The sequence below is a fragment of the Camelus ferus genome, chromosome 17 (assembly GCF_009834535.1).
Source record: "Camelus ferus isolate YT-003-E chromosome 17, BCGSAC_Cfer_1.0, whole genome shotgun sequence".
NCBI lineage: Eukaryota > Metazoa > Chordata > Mammalia > Artiodactyla > Camelidae > Camelus > Camelus ferus.
Window position 1 is genome coordinate 2,906,975 of NC_045712.1, and position 10,604 is coordinate 2,917,578.

Sequence of the window (10,604 nt, forward strand, 5' to 3'; positions counted from 1 at the left end):
TCAAGGAGAGACCTTCCAACCACCCTAATTTACTTGGAAGGAGAGAATGTAAGACCAAGAATTAGTAGCTAGATAGAAAACTGTTCTCTCTGTCACCGAATAGGCCAAAAGAAACCAGTGAGGCCTCACAGAAGTAGCAAGTGCGGGAGACAGCTCCCCCCAAACGCCCCTAGGACTGGAGGAGGTAAGGGCAACGCTGACGTTTTTAAACTCAGAAGCCCAGGGAAGGGGCTTCGGCTCAGCCTGCCGAGCAGGAATTTGGTTGTCTGAGGAGGAGGTGCTGGGTCTCCCAAGAGGGGCGCAGTAAGGCTCCTCTTGCAGGTGCTGGGAGAGCTACAAGCTGGGTTTGATTACTGCTGGGGGAACAAACCGACACTGTCGCCGTGAAGTGCTTGGCATTGGGAACAAGCAGCAGGCGGGAAGGTGCACGTCCCCCTCACCACCACCAGCCTCGCAATGTCTGGCCCCATCGTCACAAAGCCAAATAGAGGAGTGTGGGGTTAGAGCTGAGGGAGGAGAGCATAATGCCCAGCGAGAGCACACGAAGGCCAAGCAAAGAGGGGGGAAGGTACACCCAGCAAGGGGTTGGATCTGGGCTTGAGATGTGTCGCGGTTAAAAACAGCTAACCTGGAGCAGTGAAAGTCACTAGGCTAAGCGCCTGCTTACCACGTGCCCGCTTGTGAGGCTTCGCCAGAGAATCGCACCTCATCTCACAGCCCAGCATTAGGACGAGCACCCTCCTCTTCCCACTGTAAAGAGAAAATAAAGGCCAGAGAGTTGGAGTCATCTGCCCCAGGTCACAGAGCCAGGAGGTGCCCGCACAGAGCAGAGAGCAATTCAGATCAATCGAATTCACTTTTCTCTTTATACTCAAATCCAAAAATAAAGAGGACTTACTGTAAAGCTATAGAGGATTATGGTAAAGGAGATGTGAAAATTAATAGCAGGTCTCCTGACTTCGGGGAACTTTTAGAGTAATCAATGTTTTCTGGTATATTCGCTCATAAAAAATCTGGCAGACGGCCTCAATATCTTTCCTTTTTTACCTTTTGTAAAGTCTGTCTCTTCTCTCAGGAATCCTTGTCACGTGGTGAAAACCCAGATTCTGTTGATGGGTTTGAAATGACATTGACTGACTGTTGCTTTGATTTCTGTCTTTTGTTCTCAGGATGGTAACTGTCTTTGGGTGAGAACGGTCCTCCTCTGCCTTCTCTAGGATCAAAACCTGGGCTCCAGCTGCCCTCAGAGCCGTAACCAGGAGGAAAACTCTCTGGTTTCTTCCTTGTCTGGGTGGGATTGTTCGGATGCAGCTGAAGCACCTGCGGACACAAGGACTTCCCGTTCCTCATGGTGGACGCTGCCTGGACACGCGGATCTGCCCGAGGTTTGGAGAAAATGTAAGACCTTGTTCATTCATTTATTCTCAGGCTGAAGTGTAGGTTGAGTTAAAAGTCTGACTTCCTTTAAAAGATGAACCTGCGTGGCAGTCTTGTGGAATTAGAGGGGGGAGCTCTGCGTCTCTGGGCAGCTGCTGGCTCTCAGGCTCTGTGTCATTTACTCCCACTGCCACCTAATCCGTGTCTCCCTGCCCCTGGGTTCACCCATCCTCCGCCTGGCCACCATATGCTCACTGCCGAATGCAAACCTGGTGACAAGACGCCTTGCTCTGGGGAAGGTGATCATTCTGAGCATGGTCCTCCATACAACCTCACCTCAGCCACTTACGCCTTCCCGCTCTGACCTCCTGCTCCCTGGTTCCCCGCTGCCTCAGGACTCTTGCATATGCTGTTCCCGCTATGCTACACCCTCCCCCACATACACCTCCTTCCCGTCCTGTCCTTGACTCTTACTCACAATCCTTCAGGCAGCATTTCCTGATCCCCAGACAGGCCGGCTTCTCCAGTTGCAAGAGCACAGCTCCCCAGACTTCTCCAGTCTAGCATTTGTCATTCATGACATGTGCTCGCCTGTCTGATCCATGTCTGCCCTGTTTTTCCCACCGGAATATAGCTTCTGGGGGAGGAGGAGCAGGCCTGTTCCATTCACCACTGTGGGTCCTCAACAACTAACAGTCCGCTGGAACGTGATGACCGCTTGATAACGATGTCACGAAGGGGAAAGTAACATCCATGAGCACAGCTGGTGGGGGGCGGTGAGCAACCTCTTCATCCCCGTTCTGCTCTGGCTTTCCCTCCTCTCCCCGGAGGCCAGTGCCAGTGTCTTCTCAGTCCAGGTGCCCTCGGTGAGTTCTCTCTCCAGGCAGGCTGTAGCTTGATGTCCCTTGGCTGTCACAGCACCCACACAAGGTCGTGGGGGCCACTGCACGGGAAGTCCCATGGGGAAGTTCTAAGGTGGGGCCCAGGGGTCTGCATTTCACAAGCACCCCAGGAGCCCCGGGCTCACCTGGAAAACACGGCCGCAGCTGCACATCCGGCTCCATCCGCACCCAACCGCCCTGACCTCAGAAGCCTCTTCCCCACCTCAGGCCTCTGTGTCTGCGACATCCTGCCCTGCACTAGCTTCCTTTCCCCGCTGTCATGAACTGCCACAAACTCAGCGCCTTACAGGACAGAAGTTTATTGTCTCACCACTCTGAAGGTCAGAAGTCCAAAACCAGTCTAAGTGAGCAAACATCCAGGTGCTGGAAAAGCTGTGTTCTCTGCAGGGAGACGCGTTTCCTCGCCTTTTCCCGCTTCTGGAGGCCGCTGAGGCTCTCTGCACCGCTGCTCCTGTCACCACACTCCTCCTCTGACGCTGACCCTCCTGCCTTCTTCTCACAGGACCCTAGTGATGGTACTGAGTCACCCAGATGGTCGAGGATAATCTTCCATCTCAGGATCCTTAATGTAACACGCCTGCGAAGTCTCTTGTTCCGCATGAGGTGACACAGTCCCAGGTTCCAGGGACTGGGTTGTGGACATCTTTGGGGGACCAGTATTGCACCGAGCACATGCCCTGGTCCCCCCCACCGCGTTCTTCCGTCCCTGCCATTTCCAAGGACTGCGTGCCCCACGACTGCCTGCCGAGCTCCCGCCGCACTGCGCGCCCCGCCTGCCATCAGTGTCTCTCCTTGTCTTCCACTCCAGTGATTACGTTCTTTTTGGAGACAGACTGGTCTGAATCTGAAGTCCCAGCTCTGCTAGTTCCACGCTGTGCAAGCTTGGTAACCAAACTTCCACTGTCTGGTTCCTTTCTAGTGGGTTTGCAAATGCCTACGTGCGGAGCAGTAGGGCGGGCTGACTGGAGTACTGGATGGAAAGTCTCTCTCCCAGGGCTTGGCAGGTGGAAAGCATTCAGCTGAGGTAGGTTATTGCAATCCTTATCTTCAACATCTCCCCCTTTCTCCTGTCCTAACTTGGGGTCTGGGGGTCTATACTGGATTCTCTCTGTAAGTCATCACTCGAGCAGCACCATACAAGGACTGGGGAGGCAGAGGCTGGACTCTTCTGTCTGTCGCATCCTTTTCCAAGTTGAAATTAGTCCAACAATTATTTATCGGCCCCATCCCAGCACTGGGCTCTGCATGGAGCATACGAAAGGGAGTGAGGCATGGTCTCTGTCCTCAGCAGGCGCTCTACAGACAATGTAACCAAAAAAAGTAAATAAATAAAATTTCAACATAAAATGGCAAATGCCACAGTTGCTTGGTCAAACCAGGAGAGATGTTTGGATGAAGGGACCCTTGAGCTGAGTGAGTTAGGAAACACTTTTGCAGGGAGAGGGCTATGGCTTTCTGTATGCATGGATTACATCACTGCCCAAGGCACTGGGCCAAACCGTCATCAGCAAGATTTATGCTTGAGTGTTTCAGAAAAATAAGAGCTTCACAGCGCTGTTCTTCTAAGCCCAAGCCTGGCACAGGGAGCGCTTGCGGCGGGGGCCTGGCTCATCCCGGGGTGCCCTGCCTTTCCAGGGACAGGTCTGACATAAATTTAAAGCAACGCAGTCAGTTCACTTGACTGGAGTATGGCGGCTGCCCGAGCATCCCGGCCAGCACAGAGGGGCTCCTGCCAGCGGGAAACAACCTTGTGACGAAGCACAAGAGACAGCAGGCCGGCTCCCTGGCTTCCTGGGTCTCGGCTCGTTATTGCCTCCGCCCATCCCCTGCGGTCTGGCTTCCTGGAGCAGAAGAACCCCGAGATGGCTGAACCTGGAGTGAACAAGGTGACGGTAAAGTCGCTGAAAATGCCTCATTCGGCCAACATCACGATCAACAAAAGCAAATCCCAGCATCATTTTTCAGCTGCGTTAATTCATGCAACAGTACGAGCAACAATCTAAGACCGAGGCCCGCTGAGACGGCCCAGGTGCGGTCCGTGTAAGGCAGCACCTCCCCGAAAGCCGTGGGAATCCCTTCATCTCACGCTTGTATGTTCTCAGTAGAAGCTTTGCAGTGTTTCCAAGGCACTGGGTCGTGGCCACAGTTCTTAATAGAATATAAAATTAAAGTCTTTAGGAAACCCTAATAACACCCTAATTTCAGTCGATGAAAACCAAGTTTCAGTTACCCATGTTTTTTAACTTTATTAGTAAATAGTCCTTAGTTGTGCATCAAAATGAACATCTATAGGTTTGGGTCTTCTGTCTCCAAAGAAAAGACGTACATCCTGGGATACATTTATAACCCATCTGGGAGGACTCTTGTAGCCTGCAGTGGACTCAGGGCCTCACCGTAGGAAACTCTGCTCTACTGAAACCAGCATCCGTTCCTCTTCTCCCAGCCCCCCCGTGGATTGGCTTCTCATGTTTTCTGTCTTGGGCGAAGCTGAGGCGTGTCCGACAGGGCTGAGAGAAGCAGGAACAGGGCTGCAAATCTCTAGCAGGAGGAGAAATCGGAAGTGTATCCAGGCAGTGGAAAGATGGGAGCCAAGTGGATCGGACAAAGGTTAAGGAGCACTCTGTGAGCTAAGATCTGAATTCACAGAGTCACAGAAAATGAAAGGTGACTGGGACCTAGAAAATCTTTCAGCCTGAACCTCCCAGTTCATAGGGAGACAGTGACTGGAGATCTTAAGAAATAGGCGTGATAGCCCCCACCTCTCACGGTGGCCGTCAGCTCAGTGAAAGGATGTGTGCAAAGCAGGCAGCTCGGCTTAGCATGTGAGTGACAAAAGCAGAACTCAGCCCCCCAGTTTAGAGGAAGTGCTCTGCCAGGAAGCGCAGGCGCACAGGAGACTCACAGCGCAGCGACGGTGATCTCAGGAGCGCGACTGCGCCTCGTCTGGTCCGCGCGGAGGGGTTTTGTATGTGTCCGTTTGGGCGGCAGTGACCCTCAAGCCCGGCGTCTGACTCCAGCCAGTCAAGGCGGGCTTTATGTGCTCCTGTCCCACGGCAGGGGCCTCTAGGTAGCACGTGCCACATCTGTGTGTGTCTGATGTCAACTGCTGTTGTGACTCTTTGGAAAAAAAATACATACCTCCTCTTAATTTTTTTAAATAATGGAAGTACTTACTTACAATTATGTTTACTGATAAATTATTGTGATCGTGACCTCTTGGGAAAATAGAAAGGGTTTAGAATCCAGTTCAAGTTGCGGGGGGGACTCCCAGTATCAGGAGGTAACCACAAAATCAGGATATTTAATTATTTTGATTGGGTATTATTTCATCTGTGCGTTTATTTCCATATATATCAGTCAAGATTTCCAGTAGCAAACAGAAACTGGTGCTGACTCACTTTAGCGAAAAACAATTCATTAGGAAGATATCAGATGACTCGGAAAAGATTGGACGTTAAGTTTGTTTCCACCTTGCATGTTTTAAGTAATGCTAACATCAACAGCACTTTGCATAAATTTTTCTCTGCTCTGTGAATTATTTCCATGGGATACATGTCTAGATGTAAAGACCAAAGGTAACTCCTTTTAGATCAGGAGGTCCCTCTTCTTGGGTCCCTAGTTTTTGATTAAGCTCTTGGATGGTTAATGTAAGTCCATAAGTCATTCTCACGAAGGAACACTGGTGAGTGATCAGACCCGTCAGTGCTTGCCTGTCTAGGATGTGTACACTGTGAGGCCTACCAACTGCTCCTGTCCACATGCGGCGGTCTGATGCCACCGCTGAAAGCTGAACAATGAAAAGAGAAGCTTCTATGTGCTGCTCCTGCGACCACCAATAACTAGCTCTGCGTCCGTGCTGAGTCCAGCAGTGTCGGAAAGAGTGGTGAGGCCACCCATCTCCTCCATCCTTCTCCTCTTAGAATGTCCCTGCCCTCCTCATAGAAGTGTGTCCACTCCTTCCAGCAGTCATCACAGTTCAAATATCACAGTTTCTCTTGAGGAAAAAAAAAAAAGGTGTCATATGGCCCACTGCCCTGGACACTTTGTCAGGTGATTTATATCCCGCCTTCTCCCCCACCTCCACCTTCAGACGACAACCCGCCAAGCGCAGGGTTACATGTCAGTCCATCATCTTTTTGCTCCGCCAGCTCATTGTCCCCATTCTCCCCGGGGAACGTAAGCTCCCTGAGGACAGGCACTCCTGTCTGTTCCCTTGCAATGTCAGTCTCCCCGGTTCTGGTGATACCACTTCGCACGTAGCAGACATGCCGTGAACTCAGATTGATCTGAGTTGAAGAATTGCCAAGTAATTTGGAGTCTGGCATCTCAGCATGAGCTTTGTCTCTGAACGCTTTGGGCTCTGTTCTCGGCTCTGGCCCCGGCCTGCAAACCGTCGTAGCCTTTTTCCGCCTACGTGGCTTTCCAGTTAGTTTCTCTACTGAACTCATTGGTAGACACTTTTCTCCATCGTTCTGTTTTTCTTTAATTGAAAGCCGCATTACTCATGCATCCATGACTAACTTCCTATGACGTATCTTTTCTGGTTAACACGAAGGGTCTTAATTTTTCTGCTACATCTTAACACAGATGGTTCACTAATGTCAATGGCGGCTAAGAATATTTTTACTGGAATCTGGGGACCCAAGCCCTCTGCCTGCTGTCAAAAGTATATTTATTCAGATCCTAATTTGGTCAGTTTCCCTGTCTCTCTTCTCATTTCCCTCATGAACTGCTTAACTTTCTCATACAGCACGGCTGTTATGAGACATCTTACTCTGGTTGCATCGGAGTTTGGTCATGGTGCTGGCCTCTCACTTTTAAGCTAGAAGCTTATGACGTTATTCTGTTCCTGGTCATTAGATGGCATCAGAGGGAGTGTCCAGCCACGGTCCCGGCTAAGTGTGGGAGGGTGATGGGAGTCGAAAGCGTCAGCCTCAGCAGTTCCACTTACATTTGTTTTATTTATTTATACATCCATGTAAATTTCATTTGGGCGAAGTATTCTGAAACATATATGTGCGTATATATCTGAATATATGTATATATATGTGTGTGTGTGTATATATATGTTTGTATTTATATGTACATTTATGTACGCGTGCACACGCACACACACACACGGGAAACCTCTGACTTGGTTCCTCCCGGTGGCAGATGTTACTAATCAAAAGACAAAGTATTTTAAGTCAGGCTTGGCCTTAGGATTCACTTTAGCCAGTGCAGTGTGTGTGGAGGGGACATGTGTCACTGGTAAGCTGAAGCATTTAAGAGACAGTGCTCAATTCTTCTGGCTTTTTCTTCCCCCATGGCAATCAGTGATCATGGACGTTTGTAGCAATGAAGAGGTGCACAGGAGGGAAGCAGCCTAGACCGGGGATCCACCTCAGAGAATCCCCAAACCCAGAACAGACCTGATTTGAGCAAAACAAGGAGGGAAAAAACCATATGTGTTAAGACACTGAGATTTTGCTCTAATTTCAAAACTTCACATTTTCTGGCCATGGTACACCCTTACACAGAAGGCCGGGAATAAAAGGCCAAGGGGAGGACATGGCGATGACCCAGCTGTGACCACAGCCGGAAGCAAGTCAATGACCGGAACCTAGGACTCCGCACTCTGTGCTCTGTGTTCATCTCCCTGCAATTCCCTGGACCCCTCTGCTTCCTTATCTGCGGTGGAAACAGCATGTGGTATCAGGAAGAGTTCCTGGGTGAGTCATGAAAAGCATAAATTGCCCAGCGTTTTCCTGTCCTGCAAGGTCTTCCCTACTTTGCCTGTCAAGTCAGAGGCGGAGGGGGTGGCAGCAGGTCTCGGTAAATTGCGGCAGTCAGTATCATCACCAGTAATCACCTCGGCGAAGAATCCAACATGCTCGGGACTTGAATAGACTCTGGGGTGCCTGAAACTATCGCTGTAGCAGTGGAAGATGTCCAAAAGGTATGTTTTCAAATCCCAAATTATCCACCATATTACTGAAATACGAAAGTGAAGTGGTTCATGGAACGGTCCACATTTTGAAGGGGCTATGAAATATTCTCACCACGTCTGGTCGTATGCCTGCTCTCTCCCCTCTAGGTCTGCACAGCGCAGGCAGGATCCATCTTTCCTCCCCTTGTAGCTCCAGGAGTTACGGGATCATAGATGCCGAGCTGCACGTTCTGGGAGAAGAGCTGCTACAGACGCAGCACGTGGAGGTGAGAAGTAAGGACAAGATGCCTGGCTGGACACAGTGTTGCTTTTCCTGGTATTCAGCACACACACACACACACCCCAAATTAAAAAGATTTCTGCACTTGGATGAGTTTAGAAATCTGTCTGTGATTTCTGGAAACTAGAAACATGAGAATTACCAGGATTTTAATTTCAAAGACTTTTTTCCTACGTTCTTGGCACTGGTTGTGGAAGACTGCACAGATACAGTGCTCCAGGCACTTCTGTGGGCCGCATAAAGTAATTGCCCAAACTGGCACACTTTGGGGAGTGGAATGGGGCAGGACTGTCCCGGGCAGATCGGAACGAGGTGTCACTCTCCCTACACGTGCTCTTACAAGAGGTTGTGAACACAGCGCCAGACGGATCTGGGCAGGTGACACACTGGCTGGTTGCAGCCTCTGGCCAACCGGTGCTGCCCCACCTGCAAGGGTGTCTGCCAGTTGGTTCAAGATAATCGTTCCTAGGCATGAGTCTGACCAATTGCCGAATCTTCCCATTTTTAAAAGGAAACCGATATTTGTATGTGTGCACTTCAATTTCTAAATATTATCAGTTCATTAAAAAACTCAAAATACCACAAAGCCCAAACACGTCCTTATAATTCTAGCTTGGGGGTCACCAGGTTTTGACCTCTGTCTTAAGAGTGGTAATTGAGAACTGCCACCCTGAAAGAGTGGGAGAGGCTTCTGGGGACAAGGTAAATCTGTCACTCCCATGTGCTTTTGCAGAAAAGGTAAAGAATTGGAAGATGTACACAGTTCCAAAATTAAGGAATTAATCCCTTCATTTAAAAATGATAATAGAATATATCTGTAAATAAATCTAGCTTTGCTTTTAATGAAATCCATTATTTCCTTTAAAAACGATTTTGGCTGTTGGGACTAGCTTGGCTGATTTTATTGGGCACAACAATGTGGAGCTTAACCTTCATCCCTGCAGGAGTGAGTAGGAATGAAATTTTTTCCTTTAATCATGAAGGAAGAACTTTCCCTTCTCACTGCTCTCCATGGCTGCCCAGAAGACGACCCCTTTGTTACATCAGCCAGAACTGCGTCACGTGGCCACTAGCTGCGAAGGATTGCGGGGAAGGGGAGTGGGCAGTGACGGCTTTGGAGCAAACGTGACCCCAAGGGCTGAGCACACCATCGCCCCAAACAAACTGAGGGGTCTTAGCAAGAGAGAAGAGAGGAATCGGTGTTAGGTCAATCAATCATGTCTTTCATAACTGCAATTCATTCATTCATTCATTCATTCATTCATTCATTCATTCTATAGACATTTTTTGAGCACTTATTAAGTGCCAGGCCCTTGGAACACAGGAGTAAACAAAAGAGGCACAGATCTCTGACCTCCCCCACTGAGTTTACATTCTTGGAGTGGGGAGGATAATTTTAAAAGGTAATTCCTCATAATATTTTAGAAGTTGATCAATGCTTTGAAAGAAAATGGACAGAGAAGGAGGGTGGAGGGTGATGAGACCGAGGGTGGGGTTGTAATTTGACATTGGGTAGTCTGGGAAAGAAAGACTTCCAAAGGAGGGACATTTGATCCAAGAACTGGAAGATATCTTGCAGTAAGTCATGTTTCTATGTGGAGGAAGAGCATTCTGGGCAACAGGAATGGCCAGTGCAAAGGCCCTGAGGGTAGGAGTGGCCCCCACTTGGTTGTGTGAAAAGACCAGAGGAGAGGGAGGCTGGAGGGTAGAGAAGGGAGATCAGAGCAGGACGTGGGGGCCACTGTGAGAAAGTGGGTTACAGCGAGTTGGGGGGCTGAGCGCAGGGTTCTGAGCAGGGGAGTCACGTGGTCAGACTTGAGCTTTAAGGGGATCCCTCTGGCTGCTTTGTTGAGAATGAGCTGGGATGGGGAGCCAAGAGTGGAAGCCAAAAAACCATTACAGAAGCTCTTGCAGTAATCCAGGCAAGAGAGATCTGACTGCCTAGACTAAGGGAGCAGCATTCTTTAACTCATTCAGAATATATATACAGATAATACAAAAGCCAAAGGGAGCCAAAAAAGTTCTCGTCCCAGGATGTGTAGCCCGTGCGGCCAAGGTGGCACAGAAGCTGGGAATGGAAAGTGCGGTCGGGCTTTTTAGATTTGCATTTTCTCTC